The sequence below is a fragment of the Anomaloglossus baeobatrachus genome, chromosome 6 (genome assembly GCF_048569485.1).
Source record: "Anomaloglossus baeobatrachus isolate aAnoBae1 chromosome 6, aAnoBae1.hap1, whole genome shotgun sequence".
Taxonomy (NCBI): Eukaryota; Metazoa; Chordata; class Amphibia; order Anura; family Aromobatidae; genus Anomaloglossus; species Anomaloglossus baeobatrachus.
Genome location: NC_134358.1, coordinates 153,586,948 through 153,613,036, shown reverse-complemented (window position 1 = coordinate 153,613,036; position 26,089 = coordinate 153,586,948).

The window sequence follows — 26,089 nt, the reverse complement described above, 5'->3', positions numbered from 1 at the left end:
CTGGTTTATGAAGCCCCTGCAGGTCTTGGGATCTCCAGCATAACGAGGTGGTGACGCCAAACGGAGACGGGAAGCATCTGAAGAGGCTGCCACTGGTGCGGGAGCCATGGCTTGCATAGCTGGGGACCTGGGTGCCGCAGGCGTCATTGATGCTTGTAACGTGTACAGGCGGGTGTCCACGGAGGTCATAAATTGCAACATGCGGGTCTGGACTTCATGCTGACGTCGGAGTTCCTCTTGCAAGGCCGCTAGTGCTGCAGCGGGATCCATGGCCTGATCTTACTGTCACGGCCGGGCGGTCGGGCCGACCCAGGAGGTGGATCCACTGGACCGAACTCTTAAGATGGTGGTAGGGAGTCCGGCAGCTGAAGCACTGATGGGCAGCAGAACAGTCCGTGCAAGTGAAGGCAGCGGAGGAGTCCCTGGGACCACGGTGTCACAGATGGTAGTCCTGGTGACGTAGCTCAGGTTCGGAAGCCGAGATGATATCAGGCGGGGTCCGGAACCTCAGGAGCGAGATGACGGGTCACCGCAGGGATCCGAGATGGTACGGACTGTCAGATGGCAGACGGACAGTGTGCGGGGTTCAGGATACGGCAGACGGGATGGCGAGGCAGGTACGGCTCTACAAAGAGAGATAGGTGAGTACAGGCACATAAACACCAGGAGACCTGACTCCTAGCTCAGGGAACACGAAGATCAGGCCCCGCCCCCTTGGACACTAACCCCCTTTATACCCAGTACCTGTTCAACCTCATTTCCTGTTAATGGACGCTGGCCCTTTAAGAAAGGGTCAGTGACCGCGCGCGCGCCCTAACGCGCATGCGCGCCGCCCGGGTGCCAGAAGCCAGGGAAGGAGGCTGAGGGGAGGACGCAGGGGAGCCGGCCAGGTCCTGGGAAGCCGTCGGGCGCCGGGATCGGGGACCAGGGGGCCTGGGACGGACGGAATCCGGGGGCTGAGGAGCGGGCAGCGTGGCAGGTGAGCCGGGGAGCGGGGGTGAGGACCCGGGGAGCGTGACAGCAATGCACTAACACTGTCCCTATAGCTGTTTCTACGATTTACACAGCAGATACTAGCTAATGCACTCTTCAGTCCTTACAAGGACTATTTATGATTTTCTAGCAGGAACACTATCTCATAGAACACACTGCACTGTCCCTCCCTATAGCTGTTTCTACGGTTTACACAGCTGATACTAGCTAATGCAGTCTTCAGCCCTTACAAGGACTATTTTGGATTTTCTAGCAGGAACGCTATCTCATAGAACGCACTGAACTGTCCCTCCCTAAACCGTGTTCTATGATTGTCACAGCTGATACGAGCTATGCACACTGTCTTCAGCCCTTACAAGGACTATTAGTTGGCTGTATAAATGCTCTATCTCACACACCCCAGCTCTGGAATGAATGCGTGGTCACGAAATGGTGGCTGCCTTATATAGCCCCCATGACGCTGCGCGGCCAAGCCAATCACAGTAACACCACAACAACGATGGCAGCGGTGTTACGGTGAGGGCAAGCAACGTCAGATGTGTTCATGGGCTAGAAAAAGGCGCCAGGATGTGAGAAATGAAAATGAAAGTATCGGAGCAGATGTTAAATTAGCCGTCGGCTATCGGATGTCTCAGATACCCCATTAGCCGTCAGATATCAAATAGTGTCGGATACATCCGCTCATCCCTATGATTTAACAATACAGAAATGACAATTTTATATAATCACTAAATGATTGTTAAACTTTGAAGAAAAAAAAAATAGGTTAAGCTTTATACTTACCTCATTTTATGATACATAATAACATTCACAACAATATTATTATTATTATTATTATTATTATTTATTGATTCCATGGTGCTGTACATGAGAAGGGGTTACATACAGAATACATATAAAAGTTACAATAAGACTGGTACAGAGGGAAGAGGACCCTGCCCTTATGGGCTAACATTCTATATGATTTTGGGGAGTAGACAGTAGGTGAGGTGTTGGTCGGGAAGCAGTTCCGGCACGGTGGTGAGGCAATAGCTGTGATGGTGGTGACGCAGTGGGGTTATTGGAGATTATAGGAGTTTCTGAACAGATGAGTTTTCAAGTTTCATTTGAGGCTTGCAAGTGTAATAGATAATCTGACATGTTGAGGCAGTGAATTCCAGAAGACAGGGGATGCTTGGGAGAAGTGTTGGAGGTGGTTGCATGAGAAACGAATGAGAGAGGTGGAGAGAAGAAGATCTTGGGAGGATCTGAGGTTACTTGTTGGAGTGTAGTGGGAGATTAGTTGGGAGATATACACAATAATATAAACAATAGAACTTTAAACTTTACCAGCTATGGGTAATGTAACCCAAGCGGTTTAACAAACAATGAAAGTTATCCTCTATCCATAAGATGGGGCTAGCCTTGATCATTAGTGGTTTGAGGTCTGGGACCCAACGCAATTTTGAAAATATGATTCTGCCACCTGAAAAGTGGACTCAACCTTGCTACCAGAATAACGCATGACTGGACATTTCTCTCTCTTGCAGTCTCATAAATAGTGAATTTAGCAGAGCAGGCACACTTTTGCTCTATACTGGCAAAGCCCGGTTTTCAGGTTGCAGAGCTCTGCTCTTAAGATCACATTGGGTCATAGCAGTAAGACCCCCAGAGATCAACAAGTTATCCTTTGTCTTGTAGATAGATGATAGCTTACCATTTTACCAAAACTTCTTTAAGCATATTCGCCACTATTCCCCAGCTCAATCTTAAGGCCCTGTCCCACACAGAGTTAAATCTGCGGCAGATCTGTGGTTGCAGTGTAATTGTGGACAATCAGTGCCAGGTTTGTGGCTGTGTACAAATGGAACAATATGTCCATGGTTTCACTGCAACCACAGATCTGCCAAAGATTTATCTCTGTGTGTGACAGGGCCTTTAGACTCACTAGTTTACCACAACACATATCTCAAACAGGCCACACACCGAGAAGCATTAATGCAACCACCAATTGTTAAGTAACAAAATAGCTGCTACATAAACAACTTCTCATAATTTCTGCTCTGTCAGTGTGACATTGTAAGAAGTGTCGGTGTATGGAGACTTGCCCTTGAAGACACCGGGTATATTACTTTAATGTGATGTTGTGGTGTTGCACTATATATCAAGTGTTTAGTGAGTGCTGCTGCTGTTTGCAATGCAGCAGAGCTCAAGCAGTATGACGGCCAGCGCCTCCTAACTAGAGATGAGCGAACCGGTCGTGGTTCGGCTCGAGTTCGGTTCGCCGAACGGAGGTCTCGGTCGAGTTCGGTTCAGCAAACCGGTTCGGCGGACCGCTCGAACCGGATAGGAAACAATGGGAGGCAATCACAAACACATAAAAACACCTAGAAAACACCCTCAAAGGTGTCCAAAAGGTGACAAACAACTCACAACACAACACAAACACATGGGAAAGTGACAAGAACAAATTCTCATGCGAAAACAAAACAGAGTTACGAGGAAAAAGAGGAAGAGACACAGATATAGGCAAGGCATGCCCTTCTAAAATCATCTAAAACACCGCAAGGTGACTCCAAAAAAAATGGGGCCACACATACACCCACCCCTTCAGTGGCAGCACTTGTGCCCCAGTTGTACACTTCACAGGTAGATTTTCATCAAGCACATTCAAAAATATACCATCCTTAACCGTCCCCAGGATTGCACCGGGGTAGGTAGCAAAGTCTTTGCTGAACCATGACATGTTCATCTTGGTTTTTTTTTAAAAACACTGCAAGCAAGGGTTACTCCAAGCGGAGTCTCCCTTTTTTCCAAAAATTGGGCCACACAGACACCCACCCCTTCAGTGGCAGCACTTGTGCCCCAGTTGTACACTTCACAGGTAGATTTGCATCAAGCACATTCACAAATACGCCATCCTTAACCGTCCCCAAGATTGCACCGGGGTAGGTAGCAAAGTCTTTGCTGAACCATGACTTCTTCATCTTGGGTCCTTTTTAAAAACACTGCAAGCAAGGGTTACTCCAAGCGGAGTCTCCCTTTTTTCCAAACATTGGGCCACACAGACACCCACACCTTCAGTGGCAGCACTTGTGCCCCAGTTGTACACTTCACAGGAAGATTTGCATCAAGCACATTCAAAAATACGCCATCCTTAACCGTCCCCAGGATTGCACCGGGGTAGGTAGCAAAGTCTTTGCTGAACCAGATGAAGAGTAGGAGGAGGAGGGAGTTGTTGCTGTGTAGGAGGCTACTGAAACTGTGATTGAAGTGGGCCCCGCTATTCTGGGTGTGGGAATTATATGGGATGTTGCCAGCTCAGACTCTGTACCAGCTGCCACCAGGTTCACCCAGTGTGCCATCAGTGAGATGTAGTGTCTCTGTCCACTTCCGCTTGTCCACGTGTCTGTGGTTAAGTGGACCTTCACTGTTATGGCGTTGGTGAGAGCCCGTTTGATGTTTATGGATACGTGATTGTGGAGCGCGGGGACGGCAGAACAAGAAAAATAGTGGCGCATAGGCACAGTGTACCAATGTTCTAACACCGCCAAAAGGTCGCGGAAAGCCTCTGTTCCCACAAGCCGATATGGCAACATCTCAAGGGATTTCCATCGTGCAATGTGTGCAGTTATAGTTTCTGCCCTTGGGTGCGTAACTGGGTATTTTCGCTTCTTTTCAAAGCTCTGTGCTAAGGACAACTGAACAGAACGCTGGGACATTGAAGCTGATGTCGTTGATGATTGAGTTTGGCCAACATCAGGTTGGGAGAAGGAGACATCGGCGCCACCTTCTTGCACACCAGTTTGGGAAGCAGGCAGACCAGGGAAAGTGGCAGAGTTTTGAGTCTGGAAATCGTGTTTTTCACCTAGAGCTGTCAACCATCTAGTGGTGTGCTTGGCTAACATATGGTTTCTCATGCTGGAGGTGCCCAAGATGGAAGTATTTTTGCCTCTGCTAATCTTGGTCTGACAGATTTGACAAATGGCCACCGTTTTGTCCGAAGGACTCTTGGAAAAAACTCCCACACAATTAAAGCACAAATACTTGGATTCTGAGATGATCCAGGTGGTGCATGGACCCTTGGACTCTGAGATGCCAAAGGTGGTGCACGGACCTTTGGACTCTAAGATGCCACAGGTGGTGCACGGACCCTTGGACTCTGAGATGCCACAGATAGTGCACGGACCCTTCGACTCTGAGATGCCACAGGTGGTGAACAAACCCTTGGACTCTGAGATGCCGCAAGTGGTGGTGTCATGTGCACAGTTGGTTGACCTCTGGCAGTGGTCGAAAGCCTATGTCTTACAGTCTTTTTGCAGGCTATGGGTACATGCTCCTCTCCACTGCTGCTTTCGCAATCCATGCCACCCGTCTATGTTGGATGAGTCACCTCATCATCGACCATGTCGGTGTCAAATTCCTGAAGGTCAACATCTTTGGGCATGGAGGTTTGAAGCTGACCTGAGGGCAACTGTGTCTCATCATTCTCCAACACTTCCACCTGATTGCCCAGCATGTCACGGCAAACAACACGGCTTTATTCTGGCCTTGGGGGCTCAAAGATATGTGCATCACTGCACACCATGGCCTCACCTGCGACCTCACCTGCATTGGTGGTGTTGCACGGTGAGAGGCAAGAAAGCTCAAAGGGTCCCACAAACAGTTCCTCAAAGTAACCTACTTTGGGGTCATATGTTTGCTTAGAATATTGATGTTGTGAGGAAGGAGTTTCAGGCTGAGGATTCGATGGCCCAGCCTCTGGGCTACTCAAGTCTGTATGTGTGAACCCTTGGGATTTGCTACTCGACAAGTAACTGGAGGCATTTTCTGCTAGCCAACTCATAACCTGTTCACACTGTTCAGGGCACAAGAGTGCTTTCCCACGTGGAGAAGAAAATTGGGATAGGAAGGCAGAGGTAGACAAAGCAGGAACCTTTCTCTTTGGCTCGAATACACTGCTTGAGCGAACACCACTGTCACTACTACTTTGTCCACAGCTCTTACCCCCTCTTTTTCCCATTTTTTTTGTTTGATTACTTGATTAATAATAATCAAGTATTAATAAAGTAGTAATAAAAATAAATAAAGTATTACTAAAAATTAGGGAACACTCAGACTGTGTGTTAGTTGCAGCAGGCCATTATCTAAGTTGTGTAAGATATGAAGCCACCACAATTATGGCCTTCAGGCAGACGTTGTGCCACTGACAGAGTATTACTAAAAATTGGGGAACACTCAGACTGTGTGTTAGTTGCAGCAGGCCACTATCTAAGTTGTGTAAGATATGGAGCCACCACAATTATGGCCTTCAGGCAGACGTTGTGCCACTGACAGAGTATTACCAAAAATTGGGGAACACTCAGACTGTGTGTTAAGGCGGCGTTACACGCTACGATATATCGTGCGATCGCATGAGCGAGCGCACCCTCCCCCATCATTTGTGTGTCACGGGAAATTCGTTGCCTGTGGCGCACAATGTCGTTAACCCCCATCACACATACTTACCTCCCTAACGACGTCACTGTGGGCAGCGAACATCCTCTTCCTGAAGGAGGTGGGACGTTTGGCGTCACAGCGACGTCACACAGCGGCCGCCCAATATAAGCGGAGGGGCGGAGATGAGCGGCCGGAACACCCTGTCCACCTCCTTCCTTCCTCATTGCCAGGTAAGCTGTGTTCGTCGTTCCTGGGGTGTCACACGTAGCGATGTGTGCTGCCTCGGGAACGACGAACAACTAGCGCGCAGAAGGAGAAACGACATTATGAAAATGAATGACATGTCAACGAGCAACGATAAGGTGAGTATTTTTGCTCGTTAACAGTCGTTCGGAGGTGTCAAACGCTATGACATCTCGTAGCGTGTTACAGGGCCTTTAGTTGCAGCAGGCCACTATCTAAGTTGTGTAAGATATGAAGCCACCACGAGGATGCTATATATTATGGTATTTGGCTTCAGGCAGAACTACAGGCTGTGATACCAATTTATTTATTTATTTTTTTTTAAACTTAAACCTTTTTTTTTAGCTGTAGGGACCTATGGAGTTTATGTATGCTATGAAGCCAACACAAAGACGCCACTGAGCTGGTATGAATTGAGATGGTCAGGCACTACACTACACCTGAACCAGTTGTTTTGGCAATTTTGGGACCTTTTTTTTGCAAGTTGTACTATATATTCCTAGTATAACAGACGCAAGGGATGTAGTAGTGCCGAAATTGCTCATTTAGTAGCCGATGTCAGGACAACTTTAAATCTCTCCCTGCCTGTGAATAACCTGGCCCTATATCACATACTGCAGTAAAAGACTGTATGCCCCACTAAAAAGAGGATTGTTTTTTGGAGGGGGGGCGGTTTGAAACAGGAAAGGCTCTCAACTACTAAGCAATGCACTAACACTGTCCCTATAGCTGTTTCTACGATTTGCACAGCAGATACTAGCTAATGCACTCTTCAGTCCTTACAAGGACTATTTATGATTTTCTAGCAGGAGCACTATCTCATAGAACACACTGCACTGTCCCTCCCTATAGCTGTTTCTACGGTTTACACAGCTGATTCTAGCTAATGCAGTCTTCAGCCCTTACAAGGACTATTTTGGATTTTCTAGCAGGAACGCTATCTCATAGAACGCACTGAACTGTCCCTCCCTAAACCGTGTTCTATGATTGTCACAGCTGATACGAGCTATGCACACTGTCTTCAGCCCTTACAAGGACTATTAGTTGGCTGTATAAATGCTCTATCTCACACACCCCAGTGTATGTACACTGCCAGCTCTGGAATGAATGCGTGGTCACGAAATGGTGGCTGCCTTATATAGCCCCCATGACGCTGCGCGGCCGAGCCAATCACAGTAACACCACAACAACGATGGCAGCGGTGTTACGGTAAGGGCAAGCAATGTCAGATGTGTTCATGGGCTAGAAAAAGGCGCCAGGACGTGAGAAATGAAAATGAAAGTATCGGAGCGGATGTTAAATTAGCCGTCGGCTATCGGATGTCTCAGATACCCCATTAGCCGTCAGATATCAAATAGTGTCGGATACATCCGCTCATCCCTATGATTTAACAATCCAGAAATGACAATTTTATAAAATCACTAAATGATTGTTAAACTTTGAAAAAAAAAAAAAAAAATAGGTTAAGCTTTATACTTACCTCATTTTATGATACATAATAACATTCACAACAATATTATTATTTATTGATTCCATGGTGCTGTACATGAGAAGGGGTTACATACAGAATACATATAAAAGTTACAATAAGACTGGTACAGAGGGAAGAGGACCCTGCCCTTACGGGCTTACATTCTATATGATTTTGGGGAGTAGACAGTAGGTGAGGTGTTGGTCGTGAAGCAGTTCCGGCACGGTGGTGAGGCAATAGCTGTGATGGTGGTGACGCAGTGGGGTTATTGGAGATTATAGGAGTTTCTGAACAGATGAGTTTTCAAATTTCATTTGAGGCTTGCAAGTGTAATAGATAATCTGACATGTTGAGGCAGTGAATTCCAGAAGACAGGGGATGCTTGGGAGAAGTCTTGGAGGTGGTTGTGTGACGCCCTGGGCAAGCCAAGGGTCACAGGTCATAACACCACCACACCCTACACCCCAGTTAGGAACACCAAGGCTAACCTAAAATCCTTGTTGCCTTCCTCCAGGGGCTGATGTCCACACCAGGGGGTGGGCCAGGCAGTTGGCTCTGCCCACCGAGGAGTTCACAGCCCTGGAGGCGGGAAAACCAGGCAGTTTAGCTCAGGCAGAGCTTGAGTGAGAAGCAAGATAAGAAAAGTTAGTGGAAGTAGAAGGAAATGGTAAAGGAGGACAGTAAGAGTAGAGACAGTGCAAAGGAACAGTTAAGAAAGCCTGAAGTTGGTCCGGGTGTGTGCCCCGGACTGAGACAGCAAGGTCAGCAGACGGCGGTGACTGTCTGCAGGAGAGGCTGCTTGGAGGTTGCCAAAAGGACCGTGGACGGGTGGTAGCCCGGCGGTACCGAAGCGGTATACGAAGAGCAGTCAGCACCATTGGCAGGGGCCTCTCGGATCCCGGCAAGGCTAGGAGTTGCCGTGAATTTGCCAAATCCGTCAGTGAAGGGGACCTCTGGGTTTCCCAACAACCAAGTCCCGATTGAAGGCAACAGTCCGACCGTTAGAGAGAGACACCTCCACCTCCAGGCACCAGTTTCTCAGGGCCAGCGCCTGCGGGTAAAGTAGGGCTCCTCCGGCCCATAACCAAGTCGGGGAGCGGGTTATCGGTGGGAACCCATCGCTACCATCATCATCTTAGGTGCAGGAAAAGGGACCGTCACCGTCAACTACAGGGGAAAAGCAACTGCAGCCGTCCGTGGGAACCGTCTTTCCAGCCGTGTGTTTTACCGAGAACTGTGTCCCCGTCTCAGGCTGAGTGAGTACCACAGTGCCGTGAGGCACAGCGCTGCCCCCGCGTCCCTGCACCCCACCAAGCCCTGCACCGGCCCTGCCATCCCTCATCCACCCACCTTATCACTGGGCCCCGGGACAACTACCCCCCTACTCACGGAGGGGAGAACCAACAACTTTGCTGCTCCCTGTCATCGCTCCCGGGGTCCCCATACAGAGCAGCGGTGGTGTCCACATAATCACCACAACCGTGGGTGGCGTCACGGACAATAAACAATCCCAAAGACCAATCCCTTTTCACTCACGGGCGAGGAGCGCCGCTCGAGTCCCCGGGATCCGGCCCATCGTTCGAGCCACCGAGCAGCAGCAGCAGGCCGCAACAGCAGCGGCAGCCGGACCCGAGCAGTGGGAGAGCGCGGCGTCCCCTCTTCCGCCCACGACAACTCGGCGTCACGAACAGGATCTTACCGCTCTGCCGTTGGGTAGAGGTGCGCCTTGTTACCGCCGGAGGTGTCCGGCCGAAAAATTTCAGACGTCGCCATCTTTGGCACGAAAAGTTCCCGCTCGAGCGTCTTCTCGAGTAGTGGAGGCGCGAAGGCCAAGACCCTGCCCCGATAGAGGAGGGGCCGGAAAGAGGGTAAGGGGGACGAAAATGGCGACTGGTCGCATGTAGCCGCGGCTATAAAGGCAGAGACGCCAGGACTCTGCAGCAATACTGGGTTCTTGGAAGGCACGATTGCCAAGATGTACAACCCAACTCCCAACGAGGAAGCCCCCGCGCCCGGCACGACGACGTGGTTGAGGGACCGGACCGTCCCGCTGAGTAACCGTCTGCAGGCCCACATGCAACTCCTCTTGGAGGAGTGGGAGACCGACATGGCGGACGTGGTGGCTGCTATGCGGAGACGCAAGGTGGAAGAGGATTTGGAGGATCGGGTAAGAGACCCATGCCCCTGTATTTCCGAGGGATCGGCCATTGGAGCTGAGGAGCCTGGCCAGCTTCCTCTCACCCTGCCTCTCTTCCCGCTACCCGTACTAGCTGCTGCCGCTCCGCCACTAGGCCCGCTACCTGCCCAACTGGTAGCGATACCTTGCCAAGCCGCTCCGGCGGACCAGCCGGCTGCAGACGTCCAGGACGTCTCTGAAGTACACCAGGGGGAACCGCTAGGATCGCGGCCCCTTAACAGAATGGTGCCAGAAGTCCCGGTAGTGACTGTGCCGGGCCCCGAGCCCGGGACCGTGGTCTGGATGAAGGCCCGGGTGATTCAATTCCACCAGCGTCAGCAGGATCAGATTTTCCGGATGATGGAACAGTGGACCAATGAGGCGGAGATGCTGATTACGACTGCCCCGATGTACGGAGGGGGAATAGATGTAACAGAGTCGACTGGTGACCCACGTCCCTATGTCCTATCAGGACCGGCCGCTGCGGGTGAGGGGCCCGGCCTAGTCTTGGCCTATGCATCACCCTTGCCGTTACTTATGGGGCGTCTCAGTGTAAACTCGCCTGATCTGCTGCTCCGTGCTACTGCAAAAGGATCTTATGTGCTGTATGCTGGAGGCCAGGAGGCTGCGGCAGCTGGCGGCAACCCGCCTGATGCAGGAACAAGAGGTGATGGCCCTGGCCCCAGCCCCGGGTCCGCTGCTGAGTTTGAGGAGGCAAGTGAGCGTTCCCGCTATGTAGGAGACCCAGTGGTTTTCCATACCCCGCGTACCGGTGGGAATGGGTACCGGGTACCCCTGTCACAGCAGGCATGTCAGTGCATGTTTGAGATGCTGGTGGAGGGGGATGGATCCGCCTTAGCTGAGGACTCTGAGTAGGGCAGCGGAGCACCGTTGCACAGTCCCCGTAGGGACCACCAGTCTGTGTGTTTACAAGTTTGAAAGTTTTAAAAAAGTTTGAGAAAATGAAAAATGAGAAAATGATTACCGTGAAAGTAACCTGATTGTCTACCGTGATTGGGAACCGGCCGTTGCCGGCACTGTTGTCCCCGTGGGGACCCTTCAAAAAGTTTTGCATAGGAACTCCTATGGACAAGCCCGTGAACTTGCAGGGCAACCACAAACGTTAAGTGGGTTGTAAATAAAAATCTGTTGTTGCAGCTAACCGTTACCGCCTCCGGAGAGGCAGGTTGGAGGGAGGGCCCGCAGTGGAGCAGGCTGAGGCCCAGCCACCACAGGAACCGGTGGCTACCCTCTGGAGGGGAAGGACAGATCCCGCTCGGGTAACTGGTTCAGGACTGGGGTCAAGGGGTGCTGCCTGGGTTTTAGGGGCAGCATCAGGGCTAGGTTACTTGGGTGGGAGAGAGCGGCAGCCGCAACCGTTTTAATGTTACCGTTTTGCAACGTTTAAGTACCGAACCTCCCGATGTGGGATGATTTCATAATTTGTATGTGTGTTATTCTCTTTTTTATATCTTTTCAGAAAATAAAACCGGTGTTGGACGGGCAGCCCGCGGACGGTCTGCATTTTGCTAAGGGGGAATGTGACGCCCTGGGCAAGCCAGGGGTCACAGGTCATAACACCACCACACCCTACACCCCAGTTAGGAACACCAAGGCCAACCTAAAATCCTTGTTGCCTTCCTCCAGGGGCTGATGTCCACACCAGGGGGTGGGCCAGGCGGTTGGCTCCGCCCACCGAGGAGTTCACAGCCCTGGAGGCGGGAAAACCAGGCAGTTTAGCTCAGGCAGGGCTTGAGTGAGAAGCAAGATAAGAAAAGTTAGTGGAAGTAGAAGGAAGTGGTAAAGGAGGACAGTAAGAGTAGAGACAGTGCAAAGGAACAGTTAAGAAAGCCTGAAGTTGGTCCGGGTGTGTGCCCCGGACTGAGACAGCAAGGTCAGCAGACGGCGGTGACTGTCTGCAGGAGAGGCTGCTTGGAGGTTGCCGAAAGGACCGTGGACGGGTGGTGGCCCGGCGGTACCGGAGCGGTATACGAAGAGCAGTCAGCACCATTGGCAGGGGCCTCTCGGATCCCGGCAAGGCTAGGAGTTGCCGTGAATTTGCCTAATCCGTCAGTGAAGGGGACCTCTGGGTCTCCCAAAAACCAAGTCCCGATTGAAGGCAACAGTCCGACCGTTAGAGAGAGACACCTCCACCTCCAGGGCACCAGTTTCTCAGGGCCAGCGCCTGCGGGCAAAGTAGGGCTCCTCCGGCCCATAACCAAGTCGGGGAGCGGGTTACCGGTGGGAACCCATCGCTACCATCATCATCTTAGGTGCAGGAAAAGGGACCGTCACCGTCAACTACAGGGGAAAAGCAACTGCAGCCGTCCGTGGGAACCGTCTTTCCAGTCGTGTGTTTTACCGAAAACTGTGTCCCCATCTCAGGCTGAGTGAGTACCACAGTGCCGTGAGGCACAGATCTGCCCCCGCGTCCCTGCACCCCACCAAGCCCTGCACCGGCCCCACCATCCCTCATCCACCCACCTCATCACTGGGCCCCGGGACAACTACCCCCCTACCCACGGAGGGGAGAACCAACAACTTTGCTGCTCCCTGTCATGGCTCCCGGGGTCCCCATACAGAGCAGCGGTGGTGTCCACATAATCACCACAACCGTGGGTGGCGTCTCGGACAATAAACAATCCCAAAGACCAATCCCTTTTCACTCACGGGCGAGGAGCGCCGCTCGAGTCCCCGGGATCCGGCCCATCGCTCGAGCCACCGAGCAGCAGCAGCAGGCCGCAGCAGCAGCGGCAGCCGGACCCGAGCAGTGGGAGAGCGCGGCGTCCCCTCCTCCACCCGCCACAGTTGCATGAGAAATGAATGAGAGAGGTGGAGAGAAGGAGATCTTGGGAGGATCTGAGGTTATGTGTTGGAGTGTAGTGGGAGATTAGTTGGGAGATATACACAATAATATAAACAATAGAACTTTAAACTTTACCAGATTTAGCCACATCAAATATTAAGCTCAATATTGATATAATAGCACCAAGAATATGTCCCACATACGGCTGTAGTGTAGGCTGTTTCACATAAAAGTCATAATAGTGATTGCTAATCCATTAAGCACAGGGGTGCTGCTAACACATACAATAGCATTGGACATGGTGCCCATGTGTGATTCCTTAAATTAGGCTGTTGAATTTAGATAAAAAGTAAATTGATTTGCAGCGCCAGATATTTCCCCCTTGAGACAGTTATTTTCTGTGTTAAAGCTGTTACACATTAATGACCCTGTAGCTCTGGAGGCCAATCTTCATTTAAAGTGCCTGTATAATGGTACGAGGAAATGGCTACAGCACTCAGTGGAGAACCATAACACCTTCCAATATCTTTCTTAAAACAGCATTATCTTTCCATGAATAGCGACATGTATTGCACTTATCAATTGAATTAGCTCAGAAGGGACCACCTATTACCACCAAGCACTGAGGCCACTTCATCATAATACTTTACAACCAGTAAACTAATGGATAGCATTGTTAATGGGATGGTCAGCTAATATATAATGCTGTCTTAATAGCTTTAGTCTGTTACAGAAAATATAGATATTATATACTACTCTAATGGAATACTGAATGGCGGCATCTGTTTGCCTACAGTAGCGACGTGAGCGAACAATGTAACGTGACTGCCAAGAGAGAAATGAGGGAAAATGCATATGAGCCTACGTTATTTTTATTATTATTATTATTATTAATTTATTTATTTTTATGCCATTATACAGCAAACTGACTGTAACCAATCACAGATGCGGACACAGGGTAGAGGGTATGTATAGCAGTCTGCAACAAATCACAGACACTTACACAGAGGGTGGGTGGGGAAGCAGTGACTATTCATGAACCTTACTAAGCGGGCCTGGAAGAGAGTCTGATTGCAGCATGATCCTCCTTGAAACACGGTATGTATAACTATCATTCTTTTACTACCATTTAACATCTACCGTGTTTTTCCAAAAATAAGACACTGTCATATTTTTTTTGCCCCCCAAAAAAGCACTAGGGCTTACTTTTGGAGGAGGTCTTATTCTTGGAGAAACACGGTTGGGGTAAGTTTACCCCCCAAAAAAGCAGACCCCCCACTTCCCAGGATACTCATACTCACCAGACCAGGACTTCTGCGTGGCTCTCAGGTCCTCCCTGTGATCTCCGGTTGGTGCTGCACGCCATCCTACCCTGCTGCTAGCTGACATACTGACACACACAGCAGATCACACACACACACACACACACAGCAGATTGCAGGCACACACAGCCGAACACACTTACACACACAGCAGATCGCAGGCATACACAGCCGATCACAGATACACACAGCCGAACGCAGACTTACGCAGCCGATCGCAGACACACACAGCCGATCGCAGACACACACAGCCGATCGCAGACACACACAGCCGATCGCAGAAAACACAGCCGATCGCAGACACACACATAGCCGATTGCAGACACACACAGCAGATCACACACACACACACACAGCCGATCGCTGCGCACACATCACATCACATCCAGCGCTTACGGCCGCAGGGAATGAAGCAAATCACGTGTCCCGCCGCAGGTCCTGTTCATCGCGCTGCACCGCACTGCCTCTCAGGATTCTGCCGGCGAGAAGAGATCGGTGTCGCTGGATGAGGTGAGTGTGTATGCGATCCGATATGTCTGCGATCCGATGTGTGTGTGATTTGATGTTTGCGTGTGATCCGATGTTTGTGTGTGCGATCTGATTGTGTGCGATCCGATGTTTGTGTGTGAGATCTGGTGTGTGTGTGTGTGTGTGAGAGCTGATGTGTGTGTGTGTGATCACTGCAGGTCCTGCCGCTCAGTGTCGGGTGAGTGTAATTGCCAGGTGCCGCTGTCTATAATGAAGTGTCCTGCAGTATCTGTAACCTTTTTAGCTGCATGGACACTTCATTATAGATCCGCCACTAGGGCTTATTTTCGGGGAAGGGCTTATATTTAAGTCTTGCTCCGAAAATGCTGAAAATCCCTGCTAGGGCTTATTTTTGGGGGGAGGGCTTATTTTTGGAAAAACATGGTATTTGCAGCGGCCTAGTGCCTACTATGGCCATTTTACAGCCTCAAACGTCTCATCTATTTTGACCTATATGTAGTTTGTTGTTTGGAGTTCAGTTTGACATCAAGTTCGTTCTCCGATCCCAAGTTTTTTTTTCCTGTGCAGGTTCAACTAACGTGATTATCCACAGGATTGCTCATTACTACTGGTGGGTAAAGTTGAAGAAAAAGCTGTTTACTTACTCAAATAAGTCGACCAGTATGCACCAACATTGGGAACAGAAAGTAGAGACCTGAGATCAGATATCAGAGACATGCTTGAGTCTGATTGAGAGTATGCCCAGAAGGATTCAGGCAGTGTTGAAAACCAAAGATGGATTTGCTAAATACTAAAAATAATAAAAATTAAAATTTAGACTTTAGGAGCAAAACAGTAACAATGCCATGTAACATGACAACAATCTGCATAACTAATCATATTCTAAATGGTTAAAAGTCAAATGTATGTATTTAGCCAGGATGATTTTCTATAAAACTTATATAGTCTCAAGTTCAAAGCTGCAGTGGATGGTGAGATATGGAGCCTGAAAGTCAAAAGTTCAAAACATTGTTACCTTATTGCCCGTCAGTATACATCACTAAGCTGCAGGGGCTAGGACATATACATACCATAGGAGAACCTGGAGCTAAAGCATACTGTATATTTTATAGGAGATGCTGGGTCTATAAAATATATATAAAAAAAATGCTGAATGTGTGTGTGTGTGAGCGTGTGTGTGTGTACACGTCCGGGATTGGCATCTGCACCGTCGCAGCTACAGCCACGAAATTTTGCACACTCGCACTTCTGGACCACAAGAGCGTCATAGGCTATGTTTTGAGGGGAAATTTTAACCCCACGCTTTACAGTTATTCAGCAAAAAACCTGCCTCCATTAAAGCGAATGGAGCTGGGAGCCTTAGTGCAGCCAGAACTTTAGAAGAATGCGCAGCCACGCCCTTAAATGGAATGTTGGCGTGCCACACTGCAGCCAGGGAAAGAGACAGAGACAGACAGGGAAAGAGGCAGACACAGACAGGATAAGAAACAGACATAGACAGGGTAAGAGACAGGCACAAAGAGACAGACACAGACAAGGAGACAGACTGACAGGGAAAAAGAGAGACAGGGAAAAAGAGGGAAAGACAGAGACAGGTTAAGAGACAGACACAGACAGGTAAAGAGACAGACACAGAAAAAGAGACAGAGACAGACACAGGGAAACAGACAGACAGGGAAAGAGAGGGAAAGAGACAGACAGGGTAAGAGGCAGACAGGGAAAGTGACAGATAGATAGACAGACAGGGAAAGAGATTAAGACAGACGGAGAAAGAGACAGAGACAGTCAGAGACAGACAGGGAAAGAGACAGACGGACAAAGAGATAGAGAGAGAGAGACAGAGAGATATATACAGAGGGGGGAGACAGACATTATAATTACATTTATATCTATTTGTTTTGTGGTTTTTGTGTGCAGAATACAGTTTCGTTAATACATTCTATTATTTTAACAGCAGTTATTAACCCGTGCGAAGCCGGGTAGTACATCTAGTATATATATATATATATATATATATATATATATATATATATACAGTGCTGGCCAAAAGTATTGGCACCCCTGCAATTCTGTCAGATAATACTCCGTTTCTTCTATTATTATCTTCATTTAATTTGTCTTCAATGAAAAAAAAAAAATTGTCATAAAGCCAAATTGGATATAATTCCACACCAAACATAAAAAAGGGGGTGGACAAAAGTATTGGCACTGTTTGAAAAGTCATGTGATGCTTCTCTAATTTGTGTAATTAACAGCACCTGTATCTTACCTGTGGCACCTAACAGGTGTTGGCAATAACTAAATCACACTTGCAGCCAGTTGACATGGATTAAAGTTGACTCAACCTCTGTCCTGTGTCCTTGTGTGTACCACATTGAGCATGGAGAAAAGAAAGAAGACCAAAGAACTGTCTGAGGACTTGAGAATCCAAATTGTGAGGAAGCATGAGCAATCTCAAGGCTACAAGTCCATCTCCAAAGACCTGAAAGTTCCTGTGTCTACGGTGCGCAATGTCATCAAGAAGTTTAAAGCCCATAGCACTGTGGCTAAGCTCCCTAGATGTGGAAGGAAAAGAAAAATTGACGAGAGATTTCAACGCAAGATTGTGCGGATGTGGATAAAGAACCTCGACTAACATCCAAAAAAGTTCAAGCTGCCCTGCAGTCCAAGGGTACACCACTGTCAACCCGTACTATCGGTCGGCGTCTGAATGAAAAGGGACTGTATGGTAGGATAACCAGGAAGACCCCACTTCTTATCCCGAGACATAAAAAAGCCAGGCTGGAGTTTGCAAAAACTTACCTGTAGAGTTGAGCGCAGTTCTAGGTTCGAGGTTCTCCAGTTCTAGGCTCGAGTGATTTTGGGGCCTGTTCTAGATCGAACTAGAACTCGAGCTTTTTGCAAAAGCTCGATAGTTCTAGAAACGTTCGATAATGGTTCTAGCAGCAAAAAAACAGCTAATTCCTAGCTGGCTTTCCGCTGTAATAGTGTAAGTCACTCTGTGACTCACACTATTATGAAATTTCAGTGTATAGTGTGCGTGAACAGCGCCATTTTTTTTTTCCTTGTCTTCCTTCCCTAAGAGCGCGCGTGTAGTGGGGCGGGCCAGCATGTCAGCCAATCCCAGACACACACACAGCTAAGTGGACTTTTAGCCAGAGAAGCAACGGCATGTGTGATAGGATGTCCATGTCACATGTCCCTGCATTATAAAACCGGACATTTTCCTCCAGCACGCCATTATCTGCCTTCTGCGTCCTTGGTGTCAGACATCACTGGCGCAGCTCCGTCCTGAGTCCTATCGCCGATACTGCTGTATACGCTCCATACACAGCGCTAGACAGCTTAGGGAGAGCACTTTCTATCAGTCCTTTTAAGGGCTCATACCGGCAGGGTCAGAGCCATAGGTGACAGGTCCTGAAAACAGAGACAGCGTCTGTGTAGCTAAGGTCAGGGATTTCGTCGCTGCATTTCCCCATTAGGAGGGAATAGAAAGGCAGGCTTCCATTCCTCTACCCAGAGCCCCACAATCCTGGCACTGTACCTTCCTGTCCTCTGCACACTCCAACTCATTATAACTAAGCCATTATACTAGCTAACACTCAGTGTACCTAGTGGCATCCTAAACGTGGCTATTGGACTTTTGTCTAGTCCCACTAGTGCAAAGATATTTGCAGCACGTCTGCCTGCATTGCACACTCAAACTCTTTATAACTAAGCCATTATACTAGCAAACACTCAGTGTACCTAGTGGCATCCTAAACGTGGCTATTGGACTTTTGTCTAGTCCCACTAGTGCAAAGATATTTGTAGCATGTCTGCCTGCATTGCACATTCAAACTCTTTATAACTAAGCCATTATACTAGCAAACACTCAGTGTACCTAGTGGCATCCTAAACGTGGCTATTGGACTTTTGTCTAGTCCCACTAGTGCAAAGATATTTGCAGCACGTCTGCCTGCATTGCACACTCCAACTCATTATAACTAAGCCATTATACTAGCAAACACTCAGTGTACCTAGTGGCATCCTAAACGTGGCTATTGGACTTTTGTCTAGTCCCATTAGTGCAAAGATATTTGCAGCACGTCTGCCTGCATTGCACACTCCAACTCATTATAACTAAGCCATTATACTAGCAAACACTCAGTGTACCTAGTGGCATCCTAAACGTGGCTATTGGACTTTTGTCTAGTCCCACTAGTGCAAAGATATTTGCAGCACGTCTGCCTGCATTGCACACTCCAACTCATTATAACTAAGCCATTATACTAGCAAACACTCAGTGTACCTAGTGGCATCCTAAACGTGGCTATAGGACTTTTGTCTAGTCCCACTAGTGCAAAGATATTTGCAGCACGTCTGCCTGCATTGCACACTCAAACTCTTTATAACTAAGCCATTATACTAGCAAACACTCAGTGTACCTAGTGGCATCCTAAACGTGGCTATTGGACTTTTGTCTAGTCCCACTAGTGCAAAGATATTTGCAGCACGTCTGCCTGCATTGCACACTCCAACTCATTGTTACTTACTAAGACATTATAATACCAAAAATTGAGTAAACTTAGTGGCATACAAGAAGTGGCTGTTGTACTCCATTAGTGCCCCACTGGTGCAAATCTATGTACAGCACCTGTGCAGGACACCCTCCTGCTCTGTTTTTAATAAGCTATAATGATAGCAAAAAATACTGCCATTTAGTGGCATCATAGAACTGGCTGTTGTATTCCATTAGTGCCCCACTGGTGCCAAGCTATTTCTAGCACCTGTGCAGGACACCCTCCTGTTCTGTTTTTAATAAGCTATAATGATAGCAAAAAATACTGCCATTTAGTGGCATCATAGAACTGGCTGTTGTATTCCATTAGTGCCCCACTGGTGCCAAGCTATTTCTAGCACCTGTGCAGGACACCCTCCTGCTCTGTTTTTAATAAGCTATAATGATAGCAAAAAATACTGCCATTTAGTGGCATCATAGAACTGGCTGTTGTATTCCATTAGTGCCCCACTGGTGCCAAGCTATTTCTAGCACATGTGCAGGACACCCTCCTGCTCTGTTTTTAATAAGCTATAATGATAGCAAAAAATACTGCCATTTAGTGGCATCATAGAACTGGCTGTTGTATTCCATTAGTGCCCCACTGGTGCCAAGCTATTTCTAGCACCTGTGCAGGACACCCTCCTGCTCTGTTTTTAATAAGCTATAATGATAGCAAAAAATACTGCCATTTAGTGGCATCATAGAACTGGCTGTTGGACTCCTTTATTGTGCCACTTGTGCCAAGCAATCTCAAGCACCTCTGCATTCTACCCTCATGCACATTTAGCTATGCTAATTTTATAGCAAACTCAGGGAATTCCTTGCTGCATTTGATCATTAGGAGGGATAGAAAGTGAGGCTTCTTTTACTGTCCTGGTACCCACAGAACACGGCCCCTGTACCCATCTGTCCACTTTTGCCACGCTATTTAATTTGCCCAAAGAGCTGACTCTTTTTCTGCCATCCTAAAATTGTCTGGAATACTAAGTTAGTGTTCCTTTGCTGCCAAGTAAGGTACAACACATGTGCATTCTACACTCCTTTCCATTTCTGGAATGCAATTATTAACTGCAGGTAGTCCAGCCAATCTGTGACGAAGGTGCAGGCGTGGATATTATGTAGCCTGCATCCAATGATAGTTCTCTCGATGTCTGACAGCTCAACAATACCTTCTGTTTCCACTTCCAAAACAAGTGATGACCTGCCAATCACACTCCCTGTTGTGGGTAAAGGAGTGGAAGTTCAGTGTGAAAAACCATGTGTGACTGCTGTCCCCATAGTCACAGATGATGAAGAGCACGCAGATGCACTTGATGGGGCAGGCGGTGGTTGCACAGGCACGCTAGGCTGCATTGTAGCACAGTGAAATTCACATTGCGACTTATGCTTCATTTTAAGTCGTGTACAGGGTGGGCTCCCCAGTATGCAGCAAAACCAGGCAACAGGAAAAGGACTCTAGGCAGTTGGGTTAATAAATGATTGTTTAACTTTACCAAAACAAACAATAAGAACCATGCATACAATTTAAATAATTGAACAATCTATTCTGTTGCCTACTACCTGCTAATCCCTCTGTGTAGCAGTAATTGTGTGTTTGTGCGTGTGTGTGTGCGAACACGACTTACCAGTGGCGCATCACAAGAGCTTCCAAGTTACCTACCTAAACATAAACAAAACACATTACCCCCCCTGAATACCCTTGTTAGCTGAAGCCTCACAGATAATGCAGATGATAACAGTGTGAATGCAAACCAGACAGCTCTGCAACACAGTCATGGAAATCTTGAAAAGCAACAGTCAATGCAAACATGTGTTGCTGTCCCTCTATGATTTAAACTGTATGTGACAATTTGACAGTGCAGAGGCAGCAAGTCTTATTGTCTATAAATAGTCGGCCTACCCAGAACAGATATGTGTTTTGCTAATAAAACAAAGTGTTGCGTGCCCGCATTATTGTCTGGGCACAGCCTACCGTACCCGGGTACTCTGATGTCCAGTTGCCAGAAATACAGACTTTACGCTCCTCTCACGGTAAACAGTATAGACAGCACTGTAAGAATGTTGGTCTGTGGCACAGGATGCTGCTCACTGGCATTACGGGGCTCATCATCAAAGTACAACATGACTCCCCTCACAATTGAACGAAGTGTTTCCGCGGTGGCTCCTTGCTGTAACACACACCTTTAGCTTTTCCTTCTGTTCATAGACAGCATCTCCAAGTCCACACCCGAAGAGCAATTTGATATTGCTATAGTGACCAAACAAAGGCAGATCCAAAATAACAGCAGCCCCTTGTGTGTAGTCTGCAACAATGCATGCAATGGCAAATTAGCATGTTGCATTGACAGTGGCTAAAGCTGAGCAATACACCTTCACGCTATCAATTCATATCCATGTGACACTTCATGGAGGAACTACTCAAAGGTGGGAGTTTTTGCCTTCTACTTACAGATTGTTGACAAATCTTACAGATTCCATGACTTGGGTGATCTTTTGCGATGTCCAAAAATTCACAGGCTAGGCAAGGCTTTCAGCCCATGCGACCTGCATAGCCAACACGACTTCTGCTCAGAGTCAAAGTTGTGGTCCAGGATTTAGTTGTTGACGTGCTTCCAGTACTTTGTCTCTGGCCAGGAAGACGCAACGTAACCTCGTCGTCAGTAGCATCCTCCTCCACCTCCTCTGCTGACCTCATCGACTGGCTGACTTTGGTTTGACAGTAAGTGTGGTCTCCAACCTTATCAATAACCCTGTGTGTTTTCATTCCCCTCGTCCTGAGTCCTCCGAGACAACCTCTTCCTGCCCTGACCGAATAGTAAAGTTGTCATTCCAATCAGGTATCTGTGCTCCTCATCATGTTCCCCATTGTCTCCACCAGGAGGATTTACTTTTTGGAAATGAGGGTGTAGATTAGGCTCAGCACCTTCTTCATCGGGGCCTGGATTCCACTCACAAAGCTTCTGGCCATCTGCGCAGATCATTTCCCCTGTCTCATGGAACTCGCTACCTCAACACGTCAGATTATCTGCTACACCCGCAAGCTTCAAACTGAATCTGAAAACTCATCTGTTCAGAAATGACTATAACCTTCAATGACACCACCACCATACGTACTTGACGCTCAACCTAAACCACTCCTACTGTCTCCTCCCAAAAATCATTTAGAATGTAATCCCGCAAGGGCAGGGCCCTCTTCCCTCTGTACCAGTCTGTCTATAGTTACTTGTATATGTATTCTGTATGTAACCCCTTCTCATGTACAGCACCATGGAATCAATGGTGCTCTATAAATCAATAATAATAAAAATAATAATAACTTCCTTGTCTGTACTCATTGCAGCTTTGGAGCAGACCTCTGATTCCCAGGCTATAGTGCGACTGAACAGCTATGCAAACTCAACCATCTCTGTTACCCCATACTCAGCAGGGCTGGTGGAAACTTGAGAGCTGTTAGGAAGCAAGTTTATTTAATCGTATGAACGTATATCTTACCATCATATAAAAATAAACACCAGACAATAGACAGTGATTGAAAAATATCAACAGGATAAAAATCAAATTTGAATATCAAGATTTTCTATATATGCAATAGCGTTATCATTTACAATATAGAAATCCTTCTTGTCACCATGGTAGGCTCTCAGGGGGCACTCCTCAACAATGTGCTGGATAGTTTGATGATCTGCTCCACAGTCACAGGTCGGAGAGTCATATTTTCCCCACTTATACATAAAATCTGCACAGACGCCAAAGTTTGTTCTGATACGATTTAGAGTAACCCATGTTTTCCTTGGTAGATTGAAGCCTGGTGGAGGGTTTTGTAAATTAGGGAACATTTGGGGATCACCTTCTACTACATTGACCCAAAGTTCTCGCCATTTCTCCTCTAAATTGAAGTTTTGTTCATGCAAGGTGATTGCAGTTCGGATGGGTGGATGTCTTGATTTCAATCGTTGTATTGTAACATCTCTGATATTTTGGTGTATTGGAAGTTTTTCATTATTCACTACTTTAGTGTACTCTTTAAGTAGGAGCTTTTGTCTTCTTAGATTTGCGGGTGCGATATGACCCAGCACAGGTAACCAGTGAACAGGTGTAGGTCTAATAGCACCAGATATTATACGCAAAGAGTTGTTCAGCTGAGTGTCAATTAAGTTTACATGATAGCTATTTAACCATGCTGGAGCACAGTATTCTGCAGCAGAGTACACCAGGGCAAGAGTAGATGTTCTCAAAACAGATGTTGCCGAGCCCCATGAGGATCCACAAAGTTTCTGAATAATATTATTACGTGCTTTCAGTTTCTGTGCCAATTTATCCAGATGGGATTTAAAAGTTAGACTTCTATCAAGGGTTACACCTAAATACTTAGGATTGAAATTGTGTTTAACAGATTGGCCTTCAAATTGTACTTTAAGTTCAGTCTTGGCACTTGCATTGTGTAAATGAAAGCAACAAACTTCCGTTTTTGATGGGTTAGGTTTTAATCTCCATTGTCGGAAGTACTTTCCCATTACACTAAGATCTTTTGTAAGAACGTCCTCTGCTTCCTCCATTGTTTTGCTTACCATAGCAAGTGCCCAGTCATCGGCATATCCAAATTTCCGTGACACTGTTTTAGAAATATCAGCTAGGTACAGGGCAAACAGGAGAGGTGCCAGCACTGATCCCTGGGCCAGTCCGTTGTTTAAAGATTTCTTACAACTGTTTGAATCGCCCATAATAAGATGAAAAGTTCGATTTGCAATCATATTGTTCAAGAGGTACCTCATTTTCTTACATGGAATCACCTTCAGAAATTTATATAAAAGTCCTTCCCTCCACACAGTATCATATGCAGCAGAGAGATCGATAAACGCCACTGAAACTTTCTTGTTCTTCTGGAATTCAGCTTCAATGAAGCAAGTGCGATTGGATTGACACCACAGAGGAATGGAGTATTTGGGATCTTGAAATTGGGGTGGAGGAGAGGCCACTTTATGGAGCACTTGATATCCATTGAAGCAGCTGCTGTTTTGGCCTCATCTACATTTGTTAGCGATGGTTGTGTCCGTGAAAAAAAGGATCATATCAGATTATCCATGGGAAGAAGTACACCTGTTCTTTTGGATGGTATTTGTTGTTACAAAACCTGTAACCTGAAGCCTGCTGCGGTTTCATTTGCGCCCAGGCGTCAGCTGCCATTTAGGGCTGTGCCTTTGGTTGTCCAGCTGGCTACTTTCTCCTCCACGTCTAAGTGTGGAGAGGCAGGTAGTGCGCATGCGTGTGCCGATTACCCCAGCCGCAGCCTAACTACAGTGTTTCGCCTAGTGAGTATGCTCTGCCTGACTGTGCCATTGCTAAGGCTAAGTCTTCATTTCGGGATACAGCGCATGCTCCCACACTTAGTGCGAAAAGCCTCTTTGCACAGGTACTTGCATTCCGTGCCGGGTCTAAGTCCTGTTTTGTGCCTAGACACCATGCTAAAGCTGATAGTCTTTTTTCAGAGACTGTATTTCATGCTACTGAGCATGCTCAGGCACTTACTGCATCAGAGACTAGGTCCGGTAATGAACTCTTTGGCCCTGCCCCTGATGTGGGGGTCCCATATAGACCACAGGGCATCAGGTGTCCTGACGATGTGGCCAGGCCACTCCCAAATGGCTTGCAGAGGCCCACCCCTATGACTTGTCACCGCATTATTGATGGTCAGACGATGACTGGTGAGGTGTTTGGGTCATGGCAGCCATGAGGTCATCATTGAAGTTGCGGTTTCAAATAGGACGCTAGTTATGCCACTCATGACGTGTCACTCTGCTTTTGTCTCCAGGAGGTGCATTGTGGTTCACCCTGGTTTGGGGCGGACCCAGGTTATAAAAGGGGCTGGAGCCAACAAGGAGGTGCGCAGTCTTCTATTATGCTCCGAAAGAGCACACCTCCATGTGTTGAACCCATTGCGGCTTTAGGCCAGAGGTAGGCAGGGATAGGGTGTCGATGCAGGCCACCACCACAGTTGGTAACGCAGAACGGTTAAGACTAGCTCCTGTCCTACCAGTCCTGCTTGTGCAGCCCAGTGGCATTAACAGGCCTGCTGCTGCTGATGCGCCTGCTGTTCACAGGTGTGGCCCCTACGCACACGGTCAGCGTACTCAATGGCTCCTGTGTTGTTAACAGGGAGTTCCTGGGCTGGGTTGGCATGTGGACCCTGTGACGCTAACAGGGCTCCCAGTCTCCAGATGCGAATGGCGTCTAACTCGGTTCAGGCTACTATTAGTTTCATAGCCACACAGCTCTGTATCCTCCACCAAACCTTCCAGTTGCCAACCTCTCCTTTTCCATCTGGGAGCACGGTGGACACTGACTGCTGATGGGGATATATACCTTTCTCTTTCTTTTCTTATTAATTTTCGCTATATAGCGGTAACATAGTATATACCACCTTATCCAAATCTGCCAGTCCCACTGTAACAGATGGTGTTTCTTCAGCAAATGTTACTGTTGCTTAACCAACAAATCCACGGACCAAAACTTTTTCCCCTTTCCAACACACCTGTTCCCCTTTCCACCAGCATCTGTCCTTTTTCAACTCATTTTGGTATATGACCAAAAGTGCAACTCTGCAGGGACACCGTACTCAATGCCATCTCAG